Source organism: Myiozetetes cayanensis, unplaced genomic scaffold (genome assembly GCF_022539395.1).
Source record: "Myiozetetes cayanensis isolate MyiCay16 unplaced genomic scaffold, myiCay2020 scf13, whole genome shotgun sequence".
NCBI classification, from domain to species: Eukaryota; Metazoa; Chordata; class Aves; order Passeriformes; family Tyrannidae; genus Myiozetetes; species Myiozetetes cayanensis.
In genome coordinates, this window is record NW_026086937.1 from 20,727,373 (window position 1) to 20,753,470 (window position 26,098).

At 40.8% G+C, this 26,098-nt stretch overlaps 1 protein-coding gene and 1 long non-coding RNA gene across 2 annotated transcripts in view; one reads left to right on the plus strand and one right to left on the minus strand.

The window, feature by feature from the left end:
* Window positions 1-19: 19 nt before the first annotated feature.
* On the minus strand, window positions 20-19,703 carry LOC126636140 (uncharacterized). Its single transcript, XR_007627912.1, has 4 exons — window positions 19,444-19,703; window positions 8,578-8,687; window positions 5,080-7,789; window positions 20-2,686 (listed from the first exon to the last, which is right to left on the minus strand). It is a non-coding gene; the product is annotated as an uncharacterized LOC126636140 (long non-coding RNA).
* Window positions 19,704-21,028: 1,325 nt separating this feature from the next.
* The window catches only part of BCHE (butyrylcholinesterase), a 49,273-nt gene continuing 44,203 nt past the window's right edge, over window positions 21,029-26,098 (plus strand). Inside the window, exon 1 of the mRNA XM_050308028.1 lies at window positions 21,029-21,140. The gene's annotated coding sequence lies outside the window, so the exon portion shown is untranslated. The remainder of the gene's footprint in view (window positions 21,141-26,098) is intronic.

Below are 26,098 nucleotides of genomic sequence, written 5' to 3' on the forward strand. Positions count from 1 at the left end.
CATGATTAACCATCCCACTGCTAAAAAAAAAAAAAAAAAAAAAAAAGCCATATTTATTTATGCTGCTTTGCTAAAGGTGGATACAGACCTGAAGGTTAATGCTCAAAGAATAGAACAATGCTTTGCTTTTTAAAATTAGACTGTTGCTGTGAGTGATGTGGAGCGAGAACTCAATTGTCAGGAATGCACCAGAGAATAACTTTTAGTCATTCTCAGTTATTTTTGTACCTCTTGATTTCTTTAAATAAAAGATAAAAAAACTGGCACCTCGTGCATTCGTGTTTCTCTATTTAGTGCTGGAGAGGGTAAAAGGGGAAGAAAGGTAAAATATGGCAGTGAGCTGTGGGCAGTTTCCATCCCAATTAAATGGCTTTTGTCGTAGAGAGATTAATGAGATATTTCATAATTTTTGCCAACCTTGCTGTTGGCATTGTGTTGTCTGAAGCCCAAAAACTCACCTTCCACATTTTTCAGACTCAAAGAACCAGAACAGTTTAAAACAAAAACCAACACAAGCCCCTTTGTACGTTTTGAGCTGCGTTTCCTGCCGATTTCCTAAAACCAGAATTAGCAGCATGGCAGGTTACTGATGCTGATGGGCATCTAAGCTTAGATAACATGTACCTGGAGATAAATTTGGCTCTGTGTGCTGCATAATGCTGGAAGAACTGCAACATGGAGGCTGAGGAATAACTGAGGATAAAAATCCTCAGGGGTGAAATACCTGATGATTCTGTGGCTGCACGGGGTGTAATAACACGGGCTGGAGATGAATTTACAGTGTGGGAAATCAGATGCCACCTGAATTCGGAGTGGGTAGCAAATAATTGTGAATGCTGAAATATTGGGGGTGTTTTAAGAATATCAAGCACTAGAATTTGGTATGCAGGGAGGGTGTGTGTCAATGCAAGAAGGGCTTATTCAGAGACAGACTATGAATATGCAGCAGCTGAACTTTCCTCCTTTACCCAAGTTTGTGGTTCAGCATTTTTTCTGTTTATTTTTACATTTTCCAAGGTGAAAAAGCAGCTGGATCCAGTTATCAGCAGACACCTTCAGAGCCTCTTGCCCCAGGTTTCCTAGCAGGGTGCAGATGGGGGTGGATGTTTTCCCTTCCAACACGCCAGTGCTGGGAGATTTTGGTGCATGTGGGACATCCTGCTCCCGTTTAGTGCCTGCAGCTCTTCCCTGTGCCAGAATTTACTGCATGGGAAGCATTTCACAGTCCCTTCTTTTGCTGTCCCTGCTGGCACAGCCACCTGGACTCACCTAACCCTGCACCACACACCAAAACAGGAGCCACCTGAAAGAGCTGAGGGGTTGAATGAGGTCATTAAACTGAGAGAGTCGGACGACTCGCTTCATTTAAGACTTTAAAACTTAAGTGTGTGAATCTTTATTTAGTCACTTAAGTCAAATGTTCTCATTTCCAAACCCGTTTCAAGGGAAATTAAACATTTGGCAGTCCTAACAATTTTGTCAGCCTGCAGACAGGTATGGATTGCTTCATATCCTTACATTGTAAAAACCTTCCATTTTAATATAAACCTAGCCCAAATTTCATTCTAGGCATTGATTAAATCAGCATGAATTTAAATAAATAAACAAATTATTCTATTTAGTGAATAACAGCTACTACAGAAATAAGATATAATACAATCCTATGCTTTGCATGAATTTGCATGAGGTCATGGCTTAAACTTACCTGATATAATAAGGATTTAGGAAAAGTTGATATTGTTTTCATTTAGCATTTTTATTTGCTTTTTTTTTCAGCAGTATTTCCTCAACTTTAACAAGCGTTTCAACACAGGAGAAAAGTCTGTTAGTCATCAAACAGAAAAAAGTACTGATAACCTTGATCTCCTGGAACAAATTGTGGCCATGTGTGACATTTTGGTATTTTTACTATTGAAAGTACCTCCAAAAATACCTATTGCAGATACCAACAATTAGTGATCATGATTATGCAGTTTAAACTTCAGCATTTCTTACTCTCTTTTTCCTCACTGAATCCTCATTCCCCAGATAAGTAGCCCATTGCTGCTGCTGCCGGGATTTTTTTATGTAAGCTATTACAGGTGATGACTCAGAGTTATCTGTTGAAATTAATTCTATTAGGAATATATTCACTGGTTTGTTCTAAAGCAGCAATTTATCACATTTGAGTACAACACACTGATAAATCTCCGAGCCCTGACAAAACACCTTCCCGAGATTTATTTCTGCACGTTCCAACGGACCAATCTGTATTTCCCACACATTCTGGGGTTCAGAGAAATGCACCGTGGCTGATGGGGAAGTGAAGCCTGGGAAAGCTTGCTGGATAATTAAGTGATAATAGTACTATCTCACTGTTTTATGAGGCAGTAACACAGTCCCTGAGTGAATAAACCACGGAGCCGAAAGCCTGCGCCGTTTATTCCAACGAGGGAGCTGGATCATTGCCAGGAGCGTTGTTACAACAGCACCATTACATTAGCGGGCTATAAACGTTTAATTAAATCAAATTTGGTGTGGATTCCTGCACATGGCATGGGAAATGATGTCAGAGCTTGAGGATTAGGAGAAAGCGCCAGTGGAGACGTTTGGGGGTCGCCGCTTTTGAGGCGTTGGCTGTGGGGTGGGATCCTACTCAGCACACCTGCCTGGGGAATCAGAGGGGATTTCTGAGGTGCAGAAGGTACTGAAATGAGAAAGAACACAGATAGTGTCAGTGCAGTGGCATCCTGACGTTATCCTCAGCGCCACTATCCCTCCTCAATTTTAGGACTGGGGGATTAAGGCAAAGATAAAGCCCAATGAGTTGTAAAGCAAGAAGCTGATGTGTTGGTCCCTGGTCCAGCCTGTGATCACTATCTTGCTTTTCTCTATGAAAGACAGATGGAAAAAAACCCCACACCTCAGAAATATTCGGGAAGTTATCCATAAAGCCCAGTAAGACCTGGGTAAACACTGACAGGGCACGGTGTGGTTCCTGAGACAAATCCCTGTGACACCCAATCCTGAAAGCTCTGCTGAGATTTTCCAGATAAAGGTACAAATTTAATATAAATATTTGGATGCAGAGGCCTACTTGCACTATCCACTGGATGGAGGCTACTCATTTCCTTCGTATAAATGACTAAAATGGTGTCAAACTGTCATGGTTTGGGTCAAAATCCTGCTTTTGAATGACCTAAAGAGAAAAAAGCCTGTGGGTGTGTGGTGATTGATCCCCTCACACCTCTTGCTGTACCTCACCTGCTAGGAGTGTACTCAGGGAATAAGGGAGGTGGGATGGCAGCAAACAGGGCACTTTTTTGGCAGACTAAATAAACCCATAAAAATGCTACACCTGCCACAGAAACCAGCTCAGACTTTCACTTCCAATGCAAGCGACAGTAAATGCTTGCAAGCCAAAAGTATCAAACAACTTGCATCGCATCGGCCAGAAGTGCTGCAGGAATTAAGATTATGGTATCAAACAAGGCCAGCAGCACACAATAAAAAAAGTGTCTGATATAAAAATTTAAATCAAAAAATAAATACAATGGGAATAAACCAAAAATAAACTGCCATTTCTGTGTTTCTGTAACTGCAGAAGCCCGGGCTACACGTTCTGCTCTGGAGCTCCAAAGCTGTGAAACATTTGCAAGGGGAACACAAAATTAGCAATCAGCCCAACTGATTAAGACAATCAGTTGAAATGTTTTAGTATAAACCCCAGCATTTTTAAACTGAAAAGTTAATGCGAGGCTACTCATTTGAGATGTTAATTAAAATTGAATTAAAAACTGAACAAGCTATTTCCTAACTAGTCCTATTAAATACTTTTCTCATTCGAATCTGGTAAATTTAATAAAGAAATGCTGTAAACATCACTTGAATTTATATATGAACTAGGCACTTTTCAGTAAATCTGGTCTGATTTTGGTGCTAGGGAAGGTCTAATTTTATACAAGAGTATAAAATTAAGATCAAGATTTGTTCAAGGCCTCACAGTAAAACTGAAAATAATGTCAGGTTTCCCCATAAAGAACACTTTGTTCAGTGGGCAAACAGTGCCAGGAAGGAGCCAGATATTGTTGTTATGGCAATATTTGCAACTGCTCATAACTCTTATTTTTATGCCTGGATTTTATTCCTTGCACACACTGTGACACAACACACCCTGGCTGAGCACTGACCCATATTCCCAAAATGCCAATAAGGGAATAAAAAAAATCAACACAAAAGCACGTGGCAAAAAGCAGTTGCAGAGAGGGATCAGCCATAACAATGACAGTCTTCTTCTAGTCCCTCACACTTATTTTCATGCAGAATATTTGCATTAAATCCCATTTCCAAAGTAGGTAATAAGAATGTGTTATTAATGGCAGCTGGATGAGAAATATATTGAAACACCACCAGCTAATTCCTAACAAAATGTGGCTTTTTTTTAGGATATGCTACAGATAGATTGGTGGATAGATCCAGCTGGATTTTCCCTCATTTTTTGTATCCATTCTTCCTTCAAAAGGACTATTGAGGCTAAAGGAGCTCTGAGAGCACAACCTGAGTACCATCATCCCCTCCTGGAGCCCTCACACCCCTCCCTCTGGACAGGACCTACACCATGAAGGGCAAACAGAGCAGACATTCAGCACTGGAGGGGACTGGGCTGTTGTACCATGACAAAATATCTTGGCTGGTGATCCCAGGCTGCTTCAGCAACTCAGCACTCAAAGGAATTTGTAATACAGAGCAATTTCCGAATTTACACCACTTTTCAACTTCTGGTTCCATCACCCTCTTGGCACAGTCAACCAGCTGATCTAATGAAGGGATAAAAGAACAGTTGCTCCATTTTATAAAATGATTATATAGTTTCTCAATCAAGAAAATGAGGGATCAAAGGCCACATTTAATTTTTTTAGCTTTTTGTTGTTGTTTTTTTTTTTTTCCCCTATAAAGGAACCAAATAATTGACAAGTAAAATGGAACCTCTTGCCAGCAATCTTTCCTAGACCTTGCCCTGAAAACATTTAAATTTAAGATAGAACTGTAAAAACCAAAGTAAATATAACCACCCTCATCTTTTTATTCCACACTTCTTACCATTTCCAAATATAGGTTCAACTTTCTCTTCTGCCCTTGTGCAGTTGAGCCTTTTCATCCTGGCCTTTTTAGTTGAGCTAATCAGTACTTTTTTTTTTTTTGTCAACGGTTTTTTTGTCCAATTTTCTGCATTTTCTCTTCTGCTTAATTGGAACCAAAATAGTCTGGATGGCTGAACTGAAGGGGAGTAATTTTTGTCAATTCAGCATTCCACTGCTGCCGTGCTCCCACACTAAATGGGAGATGTTGGAGTTCAAGTAGCTCATCCCTCCGGTTTTCTCTCTCGGCCAAGAAAATCTTTTTCATTTCGTAGCTTCCCAAAAGATTTTTTGCTTAGCTGCTCTTTTGAGACATATTTGCAATCCAGAAGCTGATAGAACAAGCAAAGATGTAAATATTGTCCTGCTGGCAAGCACTGATTCATTGAAATGGAAATGATTTATGTGAGAGCATCGTTTGTTTTGACCATTATTTGTGTCAGGAACGAGGAGCCAAAGCAATTTAAAAACAGGTGCTCTACATTTGTTTGTTTTACAATGTCTTTTTATCATTAAACTTATTTATAATCTGTATAACCTTCCCGATGCACAGAATGTAAAAGTGCAGTACAACAGACAGCACACACAGAGCTTTAAACATATCAGCTTTACAGAACTAAAACAATCCCCTCTGTGGAAGGGGAGGGGGCTGGGGGTTGATATTCACTCTTTTTTTTAGCCTGTTAATGAAAAATAACAAAATTAAAATCACTTTGATGTGTCAGGTCTGAAACTTTAAATGCCTAGCAAGCTCTAAAAGTAATGCCTCAAAACTGGGTTCCTCCCAGGCTGAGCCTTCATGCTTGAGCAGCCACAGGATGCAAACCATTCCTCGATGATTTATATCATGGAATCAATTCTGAATCAATTCTGAATCGATCATTCCTCGGTGATTTGTACCATTGAATCAATTTTGTATCACGTTCATAAATAATTCGATTCCTCACATCGTTCCTCAAGGAGGGCTTCAGGGTGCAGCTGCTGCATCCCAACTGCAACATTGACTCCTGTGCATCCTGAACATTCTGGGGTCACCAGCTCCTTTGTGTGGGCCTGCCATCTCCCTGTGAGCAAACAGAGTTGAGCTTGGAGAAAATCCAGTGGAGAACGGAGGAACAGGAATAATTTTCTCCCGCTTTAGATTTGGTAACAAAAATACATCGTGCTCTGTGGAAATGAAGATGATGGACAGAAGTTAAGGAGTGGGTGAGAGCAATCTTAACTTGTAGCCACTGAGATTCAGTGCAGAAATTTCAAGTGGCGATTGAAAAAGAAACCTTAATAACCAGTCCCATTGTGCTGGTGGCAGCGAGAAGAGCTTTGTGCTCTCGAGTGGTCCTTATGCAGAAGAGTCATCCAGTGCTGCTGCATTCTGCTTTGCTGAGAGCCTCGATTCCTCCTGCAGAGCTGTGGCTTCGTCCTTGGCACTGAGGCTGAACTCCCTGCAAATCACTCGAGAGGCTTTTCCAGCACAAACAGGGGGATGCAGCAGAGCAAGTGCTGTAAACAAAAGCTCCACTTCAGGGGGAGCTCAGCCAGGGCAGGGCTGCTGGAGCTGGGCATGTTTCAGGTGCTGGGTTGTGTCAAGTGGAATTTGGACCACAAATAGCAATATCTGAAGAGGTGGAGGTGGAAGATTGGGAAGAGCACTTTAAGCTGTTGTCACAGTGCTGTCGTTAGGAGTTGCACAATATCGTCATTTGGAACTTCCAGGACCTAAAGGGGCTACAGGGGGGGCTGGGAAGGAACTGTCAACAAGGGCATGGATTGATGAGAGAAGGGGGAACGGCTTCAAACTGACAAAGGGCAGGTTTAGGTGGGATATTGGGAAGAAATCCTTCCCTGTGAGGGTGGAGAGGCCCTGGCACAGGTTGCCCAGAGAAACTGTGGCTGCCCCTGGATCCCTGCCCAGATATATATATATATATATATATAACAAGAAGTTATAATGTTCTTTACAATTTCAGAATTTCAGTCCCTTTATACTGCAGGTGTCTAAACCAGTTGCACAATTCTTTTTTTTTTTTTTTTAGAGCAAATATACTTCAAAATGCAGTTACTCATCCAGAATTTCGGTTTTGCATAAAAAGAAAAAAATATATATGTACCCTTAAAATAGAGCAATAAAATAAATTTCAGGTACTTCTTGTCTTGCAGATTTCAAAGAGAAGAAGTTCTGAAGAAACAGGAGTTGTGCTCCTTCCCAAAAATATTCATAGAGCCTGAATTTTTAACTCCCAGAGCATCTCTCTGATGTCTCTGTAGCTATATAGGGATGTAGGTACAGGAATATCTAACAAGGAGAGATGTGTGAGGAGGATTGAGGTGGATGGCAGAGATTAAAGCCTGGGTGTCTCTGGCATTACCATATGAGATGCTCAGAATTCTGTGCAGGGCAGGCCTCAGTTCCGAAATGGCAGATGGCATTTTTGGTGTGTCAGCATCGTTAGTTGGAGCTTCAGAAGTCAAAAATTGGGGATGGGAGTCGCCCTGCAAAGTCAGCTCTGCTTCAAAATAAGTGCTGGGAACACGTTCTGTGACTGAGGGACCCACAGGGCAGGAATGATGTAAGAAACCATGGCTGGTACCTTCTGCAGGTGCTGCTTTGCAAGAGGTGCTTCCCTCTGCTCCTTCCCCAGCGACAGAACAGCCACGAACTTTCAGCTGCTTCACTGGAATTGAGAAGAACAAGTCAAAAATGCTCTGAAAATGGATATTATTAATGACTATTGTTGCAGTAAAGCAACTTGCTTTCGTGGATTCATTTAGGCTGGGAGTCAAATCAACAGAGGTTTTACAGAAATTTTGCCATGTTTGAGAACAAACATTTGTATTTTTGCCGCTCAGGACTAATCAGGTATGAATTTCACCCATGGTTTAGTACTCAGAGCAGACTGAGCTGCAACAAACAACTACTTAAAGTCCAATTATCATAAATTCAGCACAAGGAAGAACTTTCCCCCTTTTCCAATTAATTAGAAAATCCACAATGATCACATATTATGAAACCCATATTTTGTCTATCAACAAAGAGCAGATTCAGAGAAACCTGGGGAGAGCAGGAAGGTTAATCTTGTTTCATATTCTTTTCCTATCAGTGGTGTTTTGGAAAAGCTGCCACTGCTGGTGGCAGTCTCTCAGGTGTCTCTGTTGTAAGTGTGGTGTCCTTAGAGCATGGAGGGTGAGATTCAGCTGGAGATGAGAACACAAGTACCAACACACACTGCAGCTCAGCCTTGGGCCATTCTGCTCCCCTGCCCTTCACCCCACACAACAAAGGAGAGAAAGATCTTAAAAACTGGGAGGAAAAAAAAAGCTGATTTTGTTTACATTAAAATTCATGAACACATGGTTTGGCCTTTAATCTCCAAAAGTCACAGTATTTGCTTGAAAGGGACAGTTCCTCACCCACAGACCAGACCAGTTCAAAAAATTCAGCAATTACAAAGGCAAGAATGACCTTTTTTTTGGAGCAAGTAAGAAGGACCTGGGAAGTCTCCTCTTTCTTTTCTCTCTTCTCATCTCCTCAGCCTCTTTTTATTTCTCTCCCCAACACTATAAGCCAGTTTTCTGAAAAAAAAAAAAAAAAGATTAACAAGAACGTGTCTGGCAATGATGCTGATGACATTTTCATGTTCATCTTTGTGCATTACTGTTATCACACAGTATATTCTCAGCTTTGTCTGCAGGCTCATTTACTTCCTAATTTGTCTTTGAGAACAGAAAACCCACAAATATTAGAGCTAAAAGAAAAGAAAAAAAAAAAAAGAGAGAAAAAAATAGAAAACTGGACTTAAAGATGTTATATTTGACTTGAGGGTGCTGGTAGAGAGACAAGATGAAATGTCAGATGAATAATTCCATACTTCAAAGGACAGCAAATTATTTGCAGGGGTTAGGAAGCAATGTCAGGTTCTTTCTCATACTTTGTGGGGAAAAATATCAGATTTCCTGGGAGTACATGAAGTGTTTTTCCATATTCCCTGAGGAACAAGGACACCAGCACAGGGGGAAGATGGGGACTTGTTTCCCATGGCCAGGACAGGGTTTTAAAGGGAAGATAAACCCCCACCATTTTCACACCCATCATTTCCCAACCCCACACTTTGGGTGTCACCAAACGAAGGGCTCTGCTGCACCCAGGAGCAGGTGGTCACCACCTCCCAAAATAGCAGCACTCCAGTGTTGGATTTCACATCCCAAACAACGGGCTGACCGTGTCAGCAAAGGGATAAAGAGATGTGATCACACAGTCTGCATCCTCAGGACGCTTTTAGTGCCAGGCCAAGGCCTTTTATTTTCATCCCTGCACCGTGGCATTTTGGAGCCTGCACCTAATGGGGAATGACTGGCAGCCTTAATGACAAAACAATATTCCAAGCTGAGCTCATGACTCGCAATAACCGAACGCTGCTCATGGGGCAGCTCTGGGAATCTCCAGTGTGAACAAAAAGAGTCCTGCAGTTTTCTCATTTAATTAAATTTAAATCTATGGGGACTGACAGTGCATGTCTCGGGCTTATGCATTCTTTTTTTTTTTTTTTTTTGACTTGTTCTTTGCAGCTTAATGTCATTGTAAAGTAGTTTTTAATCAACAGACAGGCTCCACTGGAGATGAAGCTGACACCTAGTTACCTTTATATCAGGAGTTTTATTAATTGCAACACTAAGTACAGGGAAAATATCTAAGATGACACAGAGTAATAAAACACCTGATGGTGGCACAGAGTTCAAAAGCACTTTATCATTTTCTTTTATGGGTGACTTGCCCTTGTGCCCTTGCCTGGAAATTTTTTTCACTGGGTGGGCTCTCACTTTCACCTGGTTTCATTGTTGCAAACCAAATTATTAAGGGGTATATTCTACATCAGAAAACTGGGGTATTTTAGAAACATCTGGTTTCTAAAAATTCATGGCAGAACCGCATCTGGGTTCTAAAATGCCTCCAATTTGCTGGTTAAAGGGGAACTGCTTTCAGTGCTGTTTCATGGAGAAACACTACTTCTAAGTGGTAGAACGAGTTGTAAACATAGATATAGATAGAGATATAAATATAGAGATTAAAAAACCACCTGCACCACATGAGTCAGTATTTCTTAGAACCAGTTTCTGCTGAACAATTCCTGAACTGCTGTGCTGAACTGTTCCTGACCAGAAGCCACCTAGCCCTTCAGCACAGGGAATGAAATTAGTCACGTTGCATTAACACAACATTAGTCAGGAATGGTGCTAATTGCTAAATCCAGGGCCTTTTGAATTCAGCATTTCTAGGCACAGGAAGCCAGCGAGGGATTGTTTCATTTAACAGAATTCTTTTTAATGTAGGGAAACCCTTTAAAACTACCTCCCAAATACAAATTCGGTTCTATAACAAGCTTCTGAAAACCCAGGGTGCACACAGTTGTTCTTTAGAAATCCAGACAAGATGCCAACAAGCAGCTGACAGTTCATTTCCACTCTCTGTGCTGCTCCCTCTCTCAATTCCTATTTATTAATTAGACTATTCCTGGTCACAGAATGGTCTGGGTTGGAAGGGACCTTAAAGATCAATGGGAGCTCGAGTATTAAACAGGGCAGCAGAGATCTGGTTATAAGCAAGATAAAAGGAGGGATTAACTTTTTATTATTATTATTTTCCATATCCTGGTGCTTCTTTAACTTGTAAAGGAGAGATTGGACCCCTCTTTCCACGCCCATGTTTTGCTCAGAGCCTTTACCCAGTAGAGACACCGTGGCTGGTTCAGGTTGTGTTGCTGAGAGACAGAAATATCCAATTTGTAGCTCCTTGAGAGTCTAACCATCCCAAACTGGCTGTGTTTGGCCAGCTCTGCACGTACCACTAAGGAGACAGGTTTCCTAACCTGGGGCACTTATCTTTCTCTGGGTGTTGGAAAGAACATGGATTTTATGTTGACAAAAACCCCTCTACAGATGTTTCTTTTTTTTCTTGTAGGAACGAACCTAACCTTGTGCTGTGGATGATTAAACAGACATCCTACAAAGCCAACAGATGTAGGATGGACCATGACACCTCAAGGGCAGCATCAAGAACTGGAATCATAGAAGATCCTAGAATCATTGAATCATGTCATAAAAGGCTTTTTTTCCCCTCATTTACTTAGGAATAACAACCTCATTTTGAAGACTATGCAATTAATACTAAAAAAAAAATATATATATATATATATAAATATCAAGAATTCGATGCAATATTTAATGACTGCATTACAGAGCAGTGAAAAAACTGAAGGTGGCAAGATACAGTGGAAAAAATAGTATATTATATTGTAATAAAAGATGATGTCAAAGAGCAAAAAAACATGTGATGTGATTTAAAATCCCATGAGTAACTTTGCAAGCTAAGGAATGCTTGAATTGAGTGTTTCTGTGCAAGCAGCTGCTCTTTCCATACACATTCTCTATTTTTAGCACAATACATAAATCAATGTCACAACAGAAAGATAAAATGATGCACACTTGAAGTAAAACATGAAATTACCTCTTTATGGGCTATCTGCTTCTTAGGTGCTATTTAGAAAGCACAAAATAAAACAGAACAGCTGTTTTGGAGCTGCCTAAAACACAGGAATGGAGGAGGCAAATTTCACAGGGATGCATCTGCACTCTCAGTTGGTTAAGTCTGAGCATCACCTCATGATTGTCATGAAAATCACATGCCTTGTGCTGCCATGAAAATGTACAATTCCTCTTCCTTGGACAATAGAGGCCAAACCTACTTGAATATTTTATTCCCATTCTGCAGAGAGATCAGAAAATACTTTGCCTTCACCTGAAGTCCAGAGAGAGGGACAGTTCTGATTTTCCCCACAATCTGGACATCGTCCATACCTTGGAAACTAATATTGGATAACTCAAATGTGAGTTTTAATGTATTGTCTGAATCTCTGGGAATTCTAATGGTGTTAGGGACAAACAGATAAGAATCATCATCTCATGAATGGAAATGCCCACATCTTTATATTCACTTAATCTCTTGGAATCTACATCTGAACACAAGTAATAAGTAAATAAAACTTATTTTTCACGACAAACTTTGCAAAAAATGCCTGGGCTAATGTAACATCACCTAGACAGGCTTTTTCTGCAAATGAAGCTTTATTTCTCTGCTTTCTGTCCATTTTATCCACTAAAAACAGCCAAGATGAGATTGTTGGCATCCTATGGATTAGTGGATTTTATTCTACATGCACCCAATTTTCTTCTAGAATGCACCCAAATATTGAGGGTAAATCATTCTACAACACCAAAAAAACAGCACCAAAACCTGCTGCAGGGCACCATTAATGGAATATCTTAGAACAAACTTTCTTAACACAAAGAAAACAAAAGTCACCCATGTCTGCAGTTCTACTCTAAGTGTTTTGGGAAACATTAATGTACTGATTGTGCTGCCCATAATTCACATCTTTTTGATGCTGTTAGAAATAAATGGACTCTGTAAGAAGTTTTAGGCCTTAGGAAAAATATTGTCAGCCTTTGGAGGCTTAGGAAAGTTATTTTTTACAGAACATTATAAGATATTTAAATATAGAGAAAAATCGCTTGATGAGACCTGTTTCTTTCTTCACTCTAAGAAATGTATATATTTTTCCCATTATAGCAAATTCAAGGTTTTGTAGCATCAATTTCAAATAAATAATAATAATAAAAAAGAAATCCAGTACCCAGGCAGTAAAACCAAATGAGAACATGCTGTTATTTTCAAAATTCTTCTCGTTATAAATCGATGCCAATTAAACCTCGATATACGTGTTAATCTCAGAAACAAGGAACAATTATTTCACCACTGCTCGCTGCTGCGTGTGCACATTTCTCCCCTCTGAAGTTAATTTGTAATTCTTGTGAAGTTTAGAGCAGTTTGGATGGAAGGTGCAGAGGTAGCTTTGCACATTTTTGTAAATACCTTTTTTTTTTTTTCCCCTCCAGGTGCAACATCTGTTGCTAAGCTCTAACCACGTACCTATTTTTCAGGTAATGTTTTCTCATCCGTGGCAAGGCTTAATTTGCTCTCACGTTTCAGTTGTCTCCTATTATTTAAAACATCAGGCGATTGACTCGTTAATTTGGCAGGTAACAGCTCGGCCTCCCTACCCCTTTGTGAATGCAAAGTCTGCACATTTCTTCTTGAAAACGGCCTAATCTCACCCAAACTTCTCACGGGGAGAAGTCGGGCTGCTCCTTCTGCTCTCGAACAAATAAAGAAATCAAGCAATAGGACCTCACAACGCGATCATTAGCACTTAATAGCCTTAAAACGCATTTCGGAACGTAAAAGCCTGCTCTGTAACGAATAACAAAGGAAGGGTAATGAAAGTACAAGCGAGGAAGGAGTTCCCAGAGACAGTTGGTATCTACAGCAGAGATCTACTCGATTCAGTAGCTAATTGCTAATTCGATGTCTAATTGCTCAGCATCACATTCAAATGGCTTCTCGCGAGGGCTCCCGAACGGCGCAGTTGCGCTAAATGTTAATTATTCCAGATGCCATCTGGAATATCGAGCAGAGCAAGGAGCAGCCTCCCCACCCACCTGCGGAACGTCCCGCTGCTTCCCGAGCAGCCCCAGGACCTTCTCCCGAGGAAGGCCACCCCTTGGTCCCTCCCCGGTGGCATCTGCAGGGAGCAGCATCTCCCTGACACTGCCCGTGGCCCTCTGCTGCTCTCCAGTGAAAGTTTAATAAGCATTATTTTCTCCCCATTATTGTGTGTGGGACATCACGTCCTTATTAAAAACAAACAAACAAACAAACAAAAATCGCAGTGCCAGGTCCAGGTTCACGCCGCTCACCCAATTTATCTCATAAATTAGCCACGCTAAAACATTTCAAAGCTCTGGGACAGCTCCGAGAGTTCGGGGGCTGTTTCAAGGAGAACTCTGCAACTTCCTGCGAGCGGGGAAACCTTTTCCAGGTTCTGTGTCCAACCTTCCAAACGTTTAAAAGGAGCACAGACACTGCAGGTAAAGCAAGGCAAGGATCATCCACAACTTGCTGAGCATCAGTGTGTTCAGATACAGCTGGTAGTCTCTGTATGGCAATTTATGCTGCAGCAGCCACTGCGTAGAAACAGCATTTTGTATCCAATTTAAAAACATGAATGCTCTGCCCTTACCCTAGAGCTTAAAGACAATTTACAGAAGTAGGGCAGTATGAAGTATTGCCACAATAAACTGTTGGTTTACTTCCCTTTTACAGCAAAAATTAGGGGAATGCTGCAACTGTTGTCAAGCCTTAAAATATGTTTGCAATAAAATAGAAGCCATTGGCTTTCTTTAATTTCAATGGCTTTCTTCATTATTCAAAAGCCTCTTTAAATCTTTCATAGATTCAGATGTGATTTTTTTAAAAACAAGAAAGAAATTCATAATCCTTCAGCAATTAATCTGAGTCTCTGACTACTGAAAAATTGGGCACTGATGGTCTCTCATGGAAGAAGAAAGCACTTTAATTCTTCAAAACTTGCTTATTGGTTCCTCTGTGTTGGCAGGAATGCAAATATATTATAAAATACTTTCCTGGTAATATTCTTCTGGAATAAATGAAGAAACGCCTCCTAATTAGTCACTGTGAATTAATTTGAAAGCCATTCTCGTGGCTGGAGATTTGATTTTAATTGGACAAGAATGACGTGTTCATATTCAGAGGAACTTACTGTCTTTTTAATCACATAAAACTTCCTTGGTAAAGAGCGAGGATCCAGGACACAGGGAGTTAATAGAGACAAGAACAGTCATTCTCACAGCTGTTTTCAGTGAATGAAAGGAATTAACTAAATGTTCAATAATAGGTTAATACAACAGGTCACCATCTTTTCCCCCCCTCAACAAGAGAAACACAGAGCAGCTCTAAAAAGTCCAAGTTAGACTATTTTAATTAACATGAACAGCACTTCACGACATGATTAGTCCCTCTGAAAGCAATGGAAATACCAGAGGATTAATGGAAAGGAATGAAACTGTCAAAATTCAAACCCTTAGACCCTTTGAGGAGGAGCACCCTGGATTTAGGAAGCCTGGGTTTGCTGGTTTGGGCAGACCACGGACACCAGATGATGGAGATGGAAAGAAATCTCTCTAGCTGGCATAAAAATAAGAGAATGCAGCTACAGATTCATCTGCTGCTTTTTGGACCATGATAAGGAACGGACAGAAAGCATTTTCCAGACGTGTAAACTAAAATAATAGAGAGATTTAGGAGTCTGAGAGTGGATTTAGTCAGAACAAGCCTGTAACTCCTTCAGCTTCCACCAGTCACTCTGCAGAGGGAAGGAGAGAGATGTCTCTTCATGGTCTGCAAACCCTGAGCTAAATGGTATTTAGACAAGCAGGCAATTCAAGTTTACCTGTTGACAAGCACAATTTTAAAGTGATCCAGATGTGGAATAGTTGTTGGTGTCTTCGTGAGAAGCACTTGAAGGAATAAGCTTTCAACAGATGGAGCAGGGAAAAAAAGTAAAGAAAAAAAAATAAAAAACCCAATATGGGAGTTGACAGATATTTGGATTTTAGTACAGCATTTGACACTGTCTCATGAAATCTTAATTGAAAAATTAATTCAAGTCTGCTTGGCTAGAGACAATGGTGTGTGGATTGAATAATGGCTAAAAGACAAATGAAAAAAATGACGACAAACAGCTGTGAAACAAGATGGTTGGAAATGTCCAGTGGGGTAACACACACTGATTGTTAGTCTGGGTTCACTTCATATCTTCATTAATGATTTAGAAAAAGGACATAATTAAGATCTTAATTAAACACACAGATTATGCTCATTCTAGGAGATTTGAAATATCAATAAGGAGAGTGAAATAAAAAGGGACTGATAGGAAATGTGGGTGAACATTGGCCAAAAGAGATTCAGCAAGGGAGGAAAATTATTCTACTGCAAACACAAAGCCAACAGAAAACATAGAACCAAGTAGAAGATGAGCCAGAAATTTAGGAAATGGAAGAGTAGTAACAGATAAGAGAGTTGGAGGATGCCACAGGAAGTACAAAAAGTAAAATACAAGTTTAAGATCCAGCGCCCTTTGCATCCACTGGAAGCTCAGCCGTGGACTTCAAAGGATTTTGGCCATGGATGGCAGACACAGAGCAGGGATTATCTGCAACCTTGCTCTGGCCACTGCAGGCAACTGTGAGAAATGCTCTCCCAGAAAGATGTTAAATTGGAAGGGAATCAGAGAAGAGACAGAATAAAAAATTAAGGGGTTTTGTGAGAACTGAAGTGGGAAGAAAAATGAAGAGGACCGAGCAGTTATAATTTGGCCAAATAGGGAATAAGCAGGAACACAATAACAGCTTTCAAGTGTCTGAGGACATAAGCTTGTAGAAAGGATAATAATTATTCACTCTGTTATATGACAGCAGAATTTTAACAGGTGAAGGGAATATATTATAAGGGATGAAAGACATTTGATGTAAATATCAGGAAATGCAGCATATTAAACTGCTGAATAATAGAAGAGATGGAAGTCCTGTGGTCTGGGATTTCTAAAAATCAGATTGAATGCCAGCTATTGAAATGCAGAGAGTAATCTTTCCTATCCCCCAGGATGCCATGAAATACATCTGCCTTAAAAAGATTCCTATCTCCTCCCAGCCCCTTCCTGTGCAAGTTCCATGTGTTTTAAAGCCTGCACCAGGAGCTGCAGAAATAGCAGAGGATAAATTGTTCTTAATAATGAATAAACACTCTTCCTATCTTTTGATTGTGTAATCTTCTCTCTGCTTCCACCCCTCCCTGATTAAGATTACAGTCTTTTCTCAAATGTAGTATTCAAGTCATTATCTTCAAACTGTTTTGCTCCACTCAGAGGCAAAAAAAACCCCAAAAAACCAAAAACTTTACTGGGATGGGAAATGAGGATATTTGTAGCAGTAACCCAAAGATTTGTTGGCAGAGAACATTTTTTACCATGGTTTATCTGAGACTATTTTTTTTTTCCTACTAGAAATGCTGCCTACAGGTGGTTTAAGACTCTTTTTCAGGAGTTTTCCTCTCTGGTCACATTATTTTCTTAAGTCTTTAGATTTTAAAGTTATTGACAACATTAAAGACCATTAGTAAATTGGTTTATTTGCATGTACCCACTCATTTACACTGCAAAGAGCTCAACTAAAAAAACTATTAGGCAAAGAGAAAAATGTAAAAATGTTTATTCCATAACACAGTTCATAACAGGGGAGGGAGCTATTTCTATTCAGAAATCCCTGCCTTTTTTCCACCCTATGTATTTTGGTTCCTGAACATAGGAAGCAAAGACAAATTTCAGATGATAAATTAAGAAGTTGGTTTTTTGGTGTTTGTTTTTCTTTTTTGGTTTATTTGGTTTTTTGGTTGGGTTTTGTTTGTTTGTTTTTGTTGTTGTTTTGGTTTTTTCTTTCAATATGAAAAAGGCAATTTAAAATACAGCTAGATATTTGTAAACTTAGGAAATGCCAGCTCTTACTTGGTATAAGTGATCATAGGTTCATTCATTTTGATTTCAGCATGACTATTTACACTAGAGGAGGATCTATACCACTTATTTTTCAGTAGGTGTTAAAGTACAGGACTTCACTCACTCTAGTACCAGTTTTAATGATCAATAGTACACTTGGGCAACATTAAACCACTGCTTTTAGACTTTTCACACTACTACAATCAATGTTAAAAGACATTGAAAAATAGTTTCTGGCCATTTCTCTCTTGGTTTGATACTAATGTACAATGAAATGTGGATTAAAGAAACACTGGGGAAGGTTTGTCATGTCCAAGTGTAAATCACATCTATTTTACCATAGACAAACATGTTTTTTACATCTGCAGTGTCATATATTTATGCTCAGAAAATCAACATATCCTGCACTGCAGAAACAAGGATCTTAGGTGAGAAGCTGAATATAAAGTGTGAGCAAAGTGCTGCAAGAAAGAGCAAGGGCAGGAAGAGGAACCAGCAGGCAAGAGGTGGCATCTGCCCATGGAACACTGGGGAGACCATTATTGCAATGACCTGTTTAATTCTGCAGCCTGATTTCCAAACTGATGATGAAAATAGGAAATATTCAGTAAATGGAAAGTAGGATGCCCAGAAAAGATGTTTTATAGAGAGTGAATTATGAAACTGGATGTATATGGTTTCTCTGAGTAGGGTTTAGGAGAGTTGACTTTCTTGAAGTCAAGGAAGCAGTGATGTGAAAAATCATGTAATAATAAGTTATTAAACCCAGTAGCTCTTCTGATCCTTACACAGACTGTGACAGCATCACTGACAGCACTGGAGCCTTGCTATTATGTGAGTCATAGTAAGTTCATAATGGGGGGTTTCTGTGCTGGTACTTTATCCCCAGGTAAATTCAATCTGTGCTCTGATTTGCCTGCAAAAGACATCCAAAATCAGCCCCAAATTCAGTCAGGGATACATGTACAAGTTATAAATACCTGGAAATAAACAGACTAAGGCTGGTTAAAATAAAGAATTAGCTCAAAAAATTAAAGGGAAAACAATACATAATCCATGGCCTGTAAAATGTCCTGACATCCTTGAAAACCAAGATTCTGTATTTCTACACACTTGTATTATGAACTTAAAAGCATGAATATGTTTCATTCCTTGCCAGGTTTGTTCTTCTACTTGGAAAACATTTATTCTGCTTCTTGTTTACCCTGAATTTAGAATTAATGTGACTGTTCTGGTTGAGCAAAAGCAACCTTGACTTGTATTAGGCAACATTTTATTATGCCAAGGTATCTTGTGTAAAAACACAACGTGAACACAGTTCTCAGAATTAGGCTAGTTAATAATTACCATATAAACAGGTCAAGGATCAAAAGAGACAGTAAATTCTTGCAAAGTGTGTGTATTTCCAAATTACAATACTGAAAGCCAGAGCTGTCTTAATGTGCATGGAATAAATCTAACACCCAGAGGTGAAATATCACGTCCTCAGTGAACCTTTTCCACAGAATAATAATCAAAATAATAATGCCAGCAGTTCATTTGTGTAAAATAATGCACTGTTGGCATTAGTGAAGTATTTCTTAGGTACAATAATATTTACTGAAAGCTTACATAAACTCAAGCCACATTTTCTTTAATACTGTAGAAATCAACAGAAACCCCAGCTGAGAGACTCCAGTCCAGTTTCCTGATGAGTTTCTCAACCTAAAAACCATTTCCCTGGCCCAGCTGTCCTCCCAGACCTGCTCCTACACTGCTCTCACCAGCTTCCCCCAGGACCTGCTGTGGGGTCCCTCAGCTCTTTTCAGCAAGACACCACTCAAAATGAACGTCTACCTGTAATTTTACATCTTAAATACACATACCTTCAATAAAACCTCCTGAGGGGGTGTGCTGGTGCTGAACAGGACTGGTTAGAAGGGCATGTGATGTGTGGGCAGAAGCTGAGCAGAGAAACTGCTCCAGATGTAATGGGGGAAAGACCTCCCTGCTGGAATCAGGGTGTGTGAGGGGTCCAGGAATAACAGGTACCAATAAAGGCCTGGAAGCAGAGATTTAAAGCTGGAAAACCAGCTGGTGGCACCTGGGAGACTCACCCGAGTGGTAGCACTCCCCTCCTTCCAAAGGCTCATGGTCTGTGTCAGCCACACCACCTGTTACCACCCCATTTTATGATGTGACCATTACCAGCTGTTACCAGTTAATTATTACCATCAACTTTGCACACTAATCCCAGCCTGGCTGTGCTACCTATTCGTGTTTACCACTGAAAGAATCACAAAATCATAGAAACATCAGAGTGGTTTGGGTTGGAAGGGACCTTAAAGCTCATCTCATTCCACCCCCTGCCATGGGCAGGGACACCTTCCACTAGCCCAGGTTTCTCCAAGCCTGGCCTTGGACACTGCCTGAGTGGCTCCACTCTCTGTGCAGCTTAGGACATGGTCACCTCTGGTCCTTTTCAAATGTTTGATGTTTCATTACATGGAATCAAGAGCATAATAACGCCAGACTTAAGCCGGGGATGATCATGGAAGCAGCTGGAGTCAGGCAAATGGTATTTCCAACTGAACTTCCCTGCCTTGTTTTAGTTGGCTAAAACTCAGGGCATAAATGGCTCAGGCTCAAGGTTTTGTAAAGCAGATGGCAAATACATGTAGGACTAGAACACAGTCAAGTGACAATGTGAGAGTGACAACACTGCAGATTTCCTGAGGACTCAACTGTGGAGTTTCTTCAACCTGAATTATTTTTCAGACATTTTCTTTCTGCAGCAAAATTTGGGGGTTTTATACTCAATTAAAATATTCACAGAAAATGCTACTATAAAACCACAAACCCAACCAACTAGTCAACCAAAAAACCCATAACAAAACAGTTTTATTTTTCTTCAAAAAGCTGGAAGTGGAAAAGAAAATAGTTCAGTGACCTAGTAGGTACCTAAACAGAATACAGTCCTTTCTCACTGATGTCCCACCACTCATTCAGCCAAGCAATACCATGAAAATTGAATAACTGAGCTGGATGTCTCCCTCTTTGTTATATTAGATTTTAATGCTTCTTTATTTCCAATAAAAGCAATGTGGAATCTAAATTCCACTCAAATGACAAATCCATCCTGTGAATTAAAACTGCAAACAGTTACAGAAAACAATTAAATCTGCGTGTGCTCCTTTTGGAGCTTGGAAAGGATTGAAGAACTGAAAAACCAATAAAAGAACTCCAGTCCTCTCAGTCACTACAAAAACATGCAATACCCAGGAAAGGTCTCAGCAAAGTGGGAACAGCACAGATGAGTAAACACAGCTGAGCAGAAATGTGTGTGGTTCATTCAGTTGTTTGCCAAGGCGCCCTTACTTCAGTACATTATTTACAGATAAAAAATAGCCCATCTTTGGAGTCATGTGGTGTTCCTGGCTCCTCAACCTCCCGCTTATCTCAGGGTTAACCAGCAACTGGGGGTATAAATAGTTTGGCTACTTCGGTGGCCGGCTCTTGGCCCTTTTACTCAAAGGAAGAAGCAGCCAGAGCGGGGAGGAAAAAAAAAAAATCAGCTTGCAAGGTTGGTCTTTTCTGCTTCCTTTTCCAAGACAGGAGTGCTGAAAGCAGGGAGAGGTGGAAGCGCTGATGGGATCAGACAGGCAGGTTGGAGTGAACAAACAAAAGAGCTGCTGCTTTCCCCCCTCATTTTGGTGCTAATTCGATGCCACCTCCGCGGGTCTGACATTTTGGAGGGCAGAGGGTTCGAGCAGCGCCAGCCGGGGCTGTGACAGCTCCGGGTGCTCCCGTGTCCTTTACCCTGAACTCTGAACTGGCCCCTCGGAGCCTGCTGGTCCCACAGACTTCGCCTCTGTCCCCGGCCCAGAACAGCTGGAGGGTGTTCAGAGCTCCAGCCAGGCATGAGGATCGGGAAAATGAACTGAGCTGCCCCCAGAGCCCGGGGCAGGCTGCTAGCCATGCCTCGCCCTGGGCTTTGAGCTGCTCACACAGCGTGGACTAAAGGTGTTAAGCAGGAAAGAAGGGGAGAGGGGGGGTGTCCTCTATTTTGGGAACTCCAAACTGGAATGAACTGGTTGCTGATGGCTAAAAATATCATGTTGTCTGTCCTTTCTACGCTCTTTATTGTCGAAAATGCAAAATGTAGAAAGGGATCCTAAATCCTGGAAAGGAATGGAAGGACCCTAAAGATCATTGTTTCCGACCCCTCACCATGGGCAGGGATGACACCCAGCAGATCAGGTTGCTCAGGGCCCCATAGGCTCTAGAGAACTGGATAACCACTTAAATACATTACAATACTTTACTATTGTGTTCCACTACTGAAAAATCTCTTCTTAGACCACAAAAGGGACATATGGACACCTCTGTGTCGCACTGGGGGACACTGAGAGACTCTACAATATGTACAGACATATGGAAAGGCCAGGGGATGGTTTTCACCCATGTGGGGTCACCCCTGTGCAAAGGGGACTGGTGTAGGAATGATCAGAGCTTCAGAGGAGCAAAACACATCATCTAAATCTAAACATTTAAAAAAAAAAATCAGTGTCAGCCTTAAAATTGCACAAGAATATTGGAGGGAGGATTAGCATTAGGTGGTGTAAACTGAACGAGGTAAAATGAGGCATCAGCGTGGAAGGCAACTGCATGAATTCTTTTCTCTTTAAAGTGTTAGCAGGACACCAAGGTGGAATTAAAATGTTTTAAATGTCAGCTGCCTGCGTGCCCCAGATCCCACTGGGAGCTTTCCAATCATCAAAAATCCAGCCGTAATAAATGCAGTTTGCAGCTCTTTCTCTCCGGCTGATCACGCTGGCAGGTGTCTGGTTATAATCAGAACCGAGGGAGCACACGCTCCTGAGCTCGTTTCCAGCTCCTCCACCGGCACAGAAGGGGTGGAAGAAAGGTGGATGCTTCAAACGTGGCTTTCTTCGTGCTGCTGTCATTGCCACGAGGTCAGCAAAGCCCGGACTCTGAGACCTACCAGCACTTCACGGTGCCTTTCCAAAGTGCTCTTTGCTTGTGCTGGGAATGTCTGAGCTTTCAGGGCTGGGGAAGCTCCTCAGAGGTTGTTTGCAGCTATCCTTAGTCACAGCTCAGCCGGGCACTGCCGATATCCCGGAGCTTCCACAGTTAAAAATTCCAGTTATAATGTAACATGATTGCTCAGTGCTCAGAGACAAGCTCTGAGTGATTATCCCTTCTTCTCCAGCTTCCCCGGGAGTTGTGCTCAGCTTTTCCCTTCTCCCTTCCCTTTTGTCTCCCAGCTGGCCCCAAGGGCTCCTGCAGCAGCCAGGCATGGGCTGTGGCACAATGAAGTTAATTATTAGCTGACACAGCCCTGGGGTGGATGGTGCTGGTAACTTCTGATTTACACGTGTGACGCTGCAGTGGTGGTCAATTAAACCTTTGCATTCTCCCTCCTGGGACTGATCTCATTTTATAGATTTGCCAGCATTTGTGCTCAGGTTTTTGGAGCCTGGGGAGGCCAGGCTGGTCTGTCAGGATCTCAGAGCTCCTCACCTTCTCAACCTTGGCATAAACATCTCCGCATTTTTCCATAGCCAGCACAGTGAGCAACAGCAGTAAATCACTGCATTTCTAAGAACCCTTAAAAATAAATTTCCCAGGCTTTCCCAGCTCTAAAACCCTCAGAAAGGCTTTTCTTCCCTTTCCCCACCTGGTTTTCTCTGGCAGGAGGAGTACGACTGTTACGCAGCAATTTTCTTTCCATGTTTCTAAAGTGGCTGATTTTAATTCGGATGTATTTTCCCCTGAAAATCCTTCCAGTCAATATGGAATTACATAAAGCAGCTTTCTGGAGGGAAAATACAGCTGGAGAAGTTTCCACTGAGAGGTGTGTGTGTGTGTTGGGGCGTGTGGGTGCGTGGTCTGCACAGGGAAAAGAGTTGCCTCCTGCCTGGAACCCTATCAGTTCACTCGGTACCTGGGAGAGGGGAATATTGGTGCAAAGCTGCAGAAAAAAGAAGGAATTTGAGAGAAATGTGGAAAAGGAGAGTCTGGATACCCAGTTCCTTCTGTCTCAGGGCCATGCAAAAGGCTGCTTAGCAGACCATTTAGTGATGGGAGAAATTCGGTCTCAGAATCCACTCCAGGACATCCCAGCCCTGCTTTGCTCCACCTGCCCTGCTTTTATTTCTTTTGCTTCTTTATCCCTGTTCCCAGAGGTTCTCTGGTTCAAGAAATGGTCTGCTCTCATTTCTCTCCCCCGAAAACAAAGCTGCAAAGTAGATGGGGTGGATGAGGCCAGAGGGTAAAACAGCTCCTGTTGTCCTGTACACCACATGAGGAAGGTACAAGGACTGGCTCTGGACAGTCCAGTGGACCTTGATTTCTGTGCAGAACAAGTATTTTTCAAAAAGCACTTATTTTTTTAAGTCTTGGAATTATCACTTTTGAAGGTCAGCACTTGGATGATGGGGGGGAAAGTAAATTTTTTGTTACCCCCAAAAACCCTGATGGACTGAAACAGATTGACTTGGCTTAGAAACACAGTGCAGCTAATACAGATGTTTCCTTCTTATAAATCTTAAAGAACCATCCAGGAAGAGAGAATATAAGAAGAAATTATAAAATTCACAATAAAATTTTATTATACATTTATCTGGAAAGGGGACCAGTGACTGAGATTGCCAAAGGTTTTACATTAGGAGCAAAGTGGCTAAGAAACTATAAGATTATGCTTAATCAAGAAATGAGTGAAATAATACATGATGATTTTTTTTATAACAGCAGAGATCTGGACATGACACAGTAAGTGTTAAGAAACTGTGCTGTGAAAAATTGTGCTCTGATTTTTGTTAACAACATGTTCACATGTTGTTTATTTAACAAAATAAACAAGTAAACTCTGCTTTACCGTAATCTTACTATCTAAGAACAAGAGAAAGGAAAAGGAGGCGCTGAAAAATCCATATCTTAAAAATATTGTGAGCTCAATTTAAAAAATATTATAGATATTCTTACCAATACCAATAAAATCAGGGATACTTCCTGAATTCCTTTTGAGGGGGAAATCCACTGTTGATATCCATCAGAAGAGGGACCATCAAGATTTCCCAACTTGCTAATCTTGAGTAGGGGGTGAATGCTTTGCATGTGCTGCACAAAACCTGAAATAAACCACAGTTACTGCCTTCACCTCTACATTATTCTCAAAAGGGCAAAAGTTACAGTGTAAGCTGGGAAAGCTCCCAAACCCAATTTTAGAAAAAATGGGATATTATTGGTCATTATTCATAAAGCAAATGAAAATATTCCATAGTCCCACTTATCCATCCGGGTGGGCACAACAATTTCTGAGCTCGTTGCTCCATCACCTGACAATGGAAATTAAATGTTCAGCTTTGTTTTCTGCCAAATCCCCCTGCCATGGCACCCGTGGACAGAACAACTTTTGGGCTGAACTGACTGTAAACCAATTTCTGTTCTGCTCCTTCTGAGTGTTTGCCAAGTTTTCTGTGTCGTGACTGAACCCGAATTCAAAATCAAAAAGATTTACAATAACAACAAACTTTTTAATTGGGCTTTATCGTTTCTTTGCCAGCAGTCACTTGAAATACATTAACCATTTTTGGCTGCTTTTGAAGAATAACCAGACATTTTCACTGCATTGTTTAGATTTTTTTTTTTTTTTCAAGAGTTAAACAACCATCTCTGAATCCATTATTGTCTGTATTGGTAGATTCATGAATCTTCATCTGGATGAAACTTTCTTTACTATTTTTTCCAGGTGGCTGCATTTACTGGAAAATGAGCTGTGTGTATGTACATATATATATATTCACTATTTATATATATATATTTTTACTGTTACAAGCTGTATAAATACATATGTATTTATTTCCATGCTGACCATCTGCATACATGCATGTTATCACTTAAACCTTTAAGGTGTTACTTTGTATTTAAATAATCTTTTTGATGTTTCATGCCATTCATTCAGCTATAACAGCAATGTGTTCCACAGCAGCAGCTTGGTTTCCAACTTTTTTTTTTTTTTTTTTAATATATACAAGGGAAAAATATGTTTTATCTGCCTTGCAGAGCTTCAGACTCGTGGAATGTTGAAAAGAAAAATTGTCTTTGTTCTGATTTATGAGCAATCAGCAGTAATACAGATCCCCCTCCTTGGGATGTTTCTGCTGAAGTGGAACCACAAGGAGATTGAGCTTCCTCCCTGTGTGCCCTGATACTCTGGTGGGTGCCATTCCAATCTGAGCTGAAGCACAAGTATTTATTGCAAGAGAGGAGTGTAGAATATTTGCTGAGTAAGCCAGGACTTTTTGCATTATGCCAGGGATTTAAAGGGACAAAAAAAATAAAAATCAGTCCCAGCAGCAAGTCTCAGGGCACTCCATATTAACCTCTCTGTATGGCAAGAATTAGATCTTTTTTCTTCTGCTTTCTCTATCTCATGAATAGTTTTTAATCCATGGCAGAAATTTACCTTTTACCCTGTAGTTTTCAAATTTCTATAATAGGCTTTGCTGATGGATT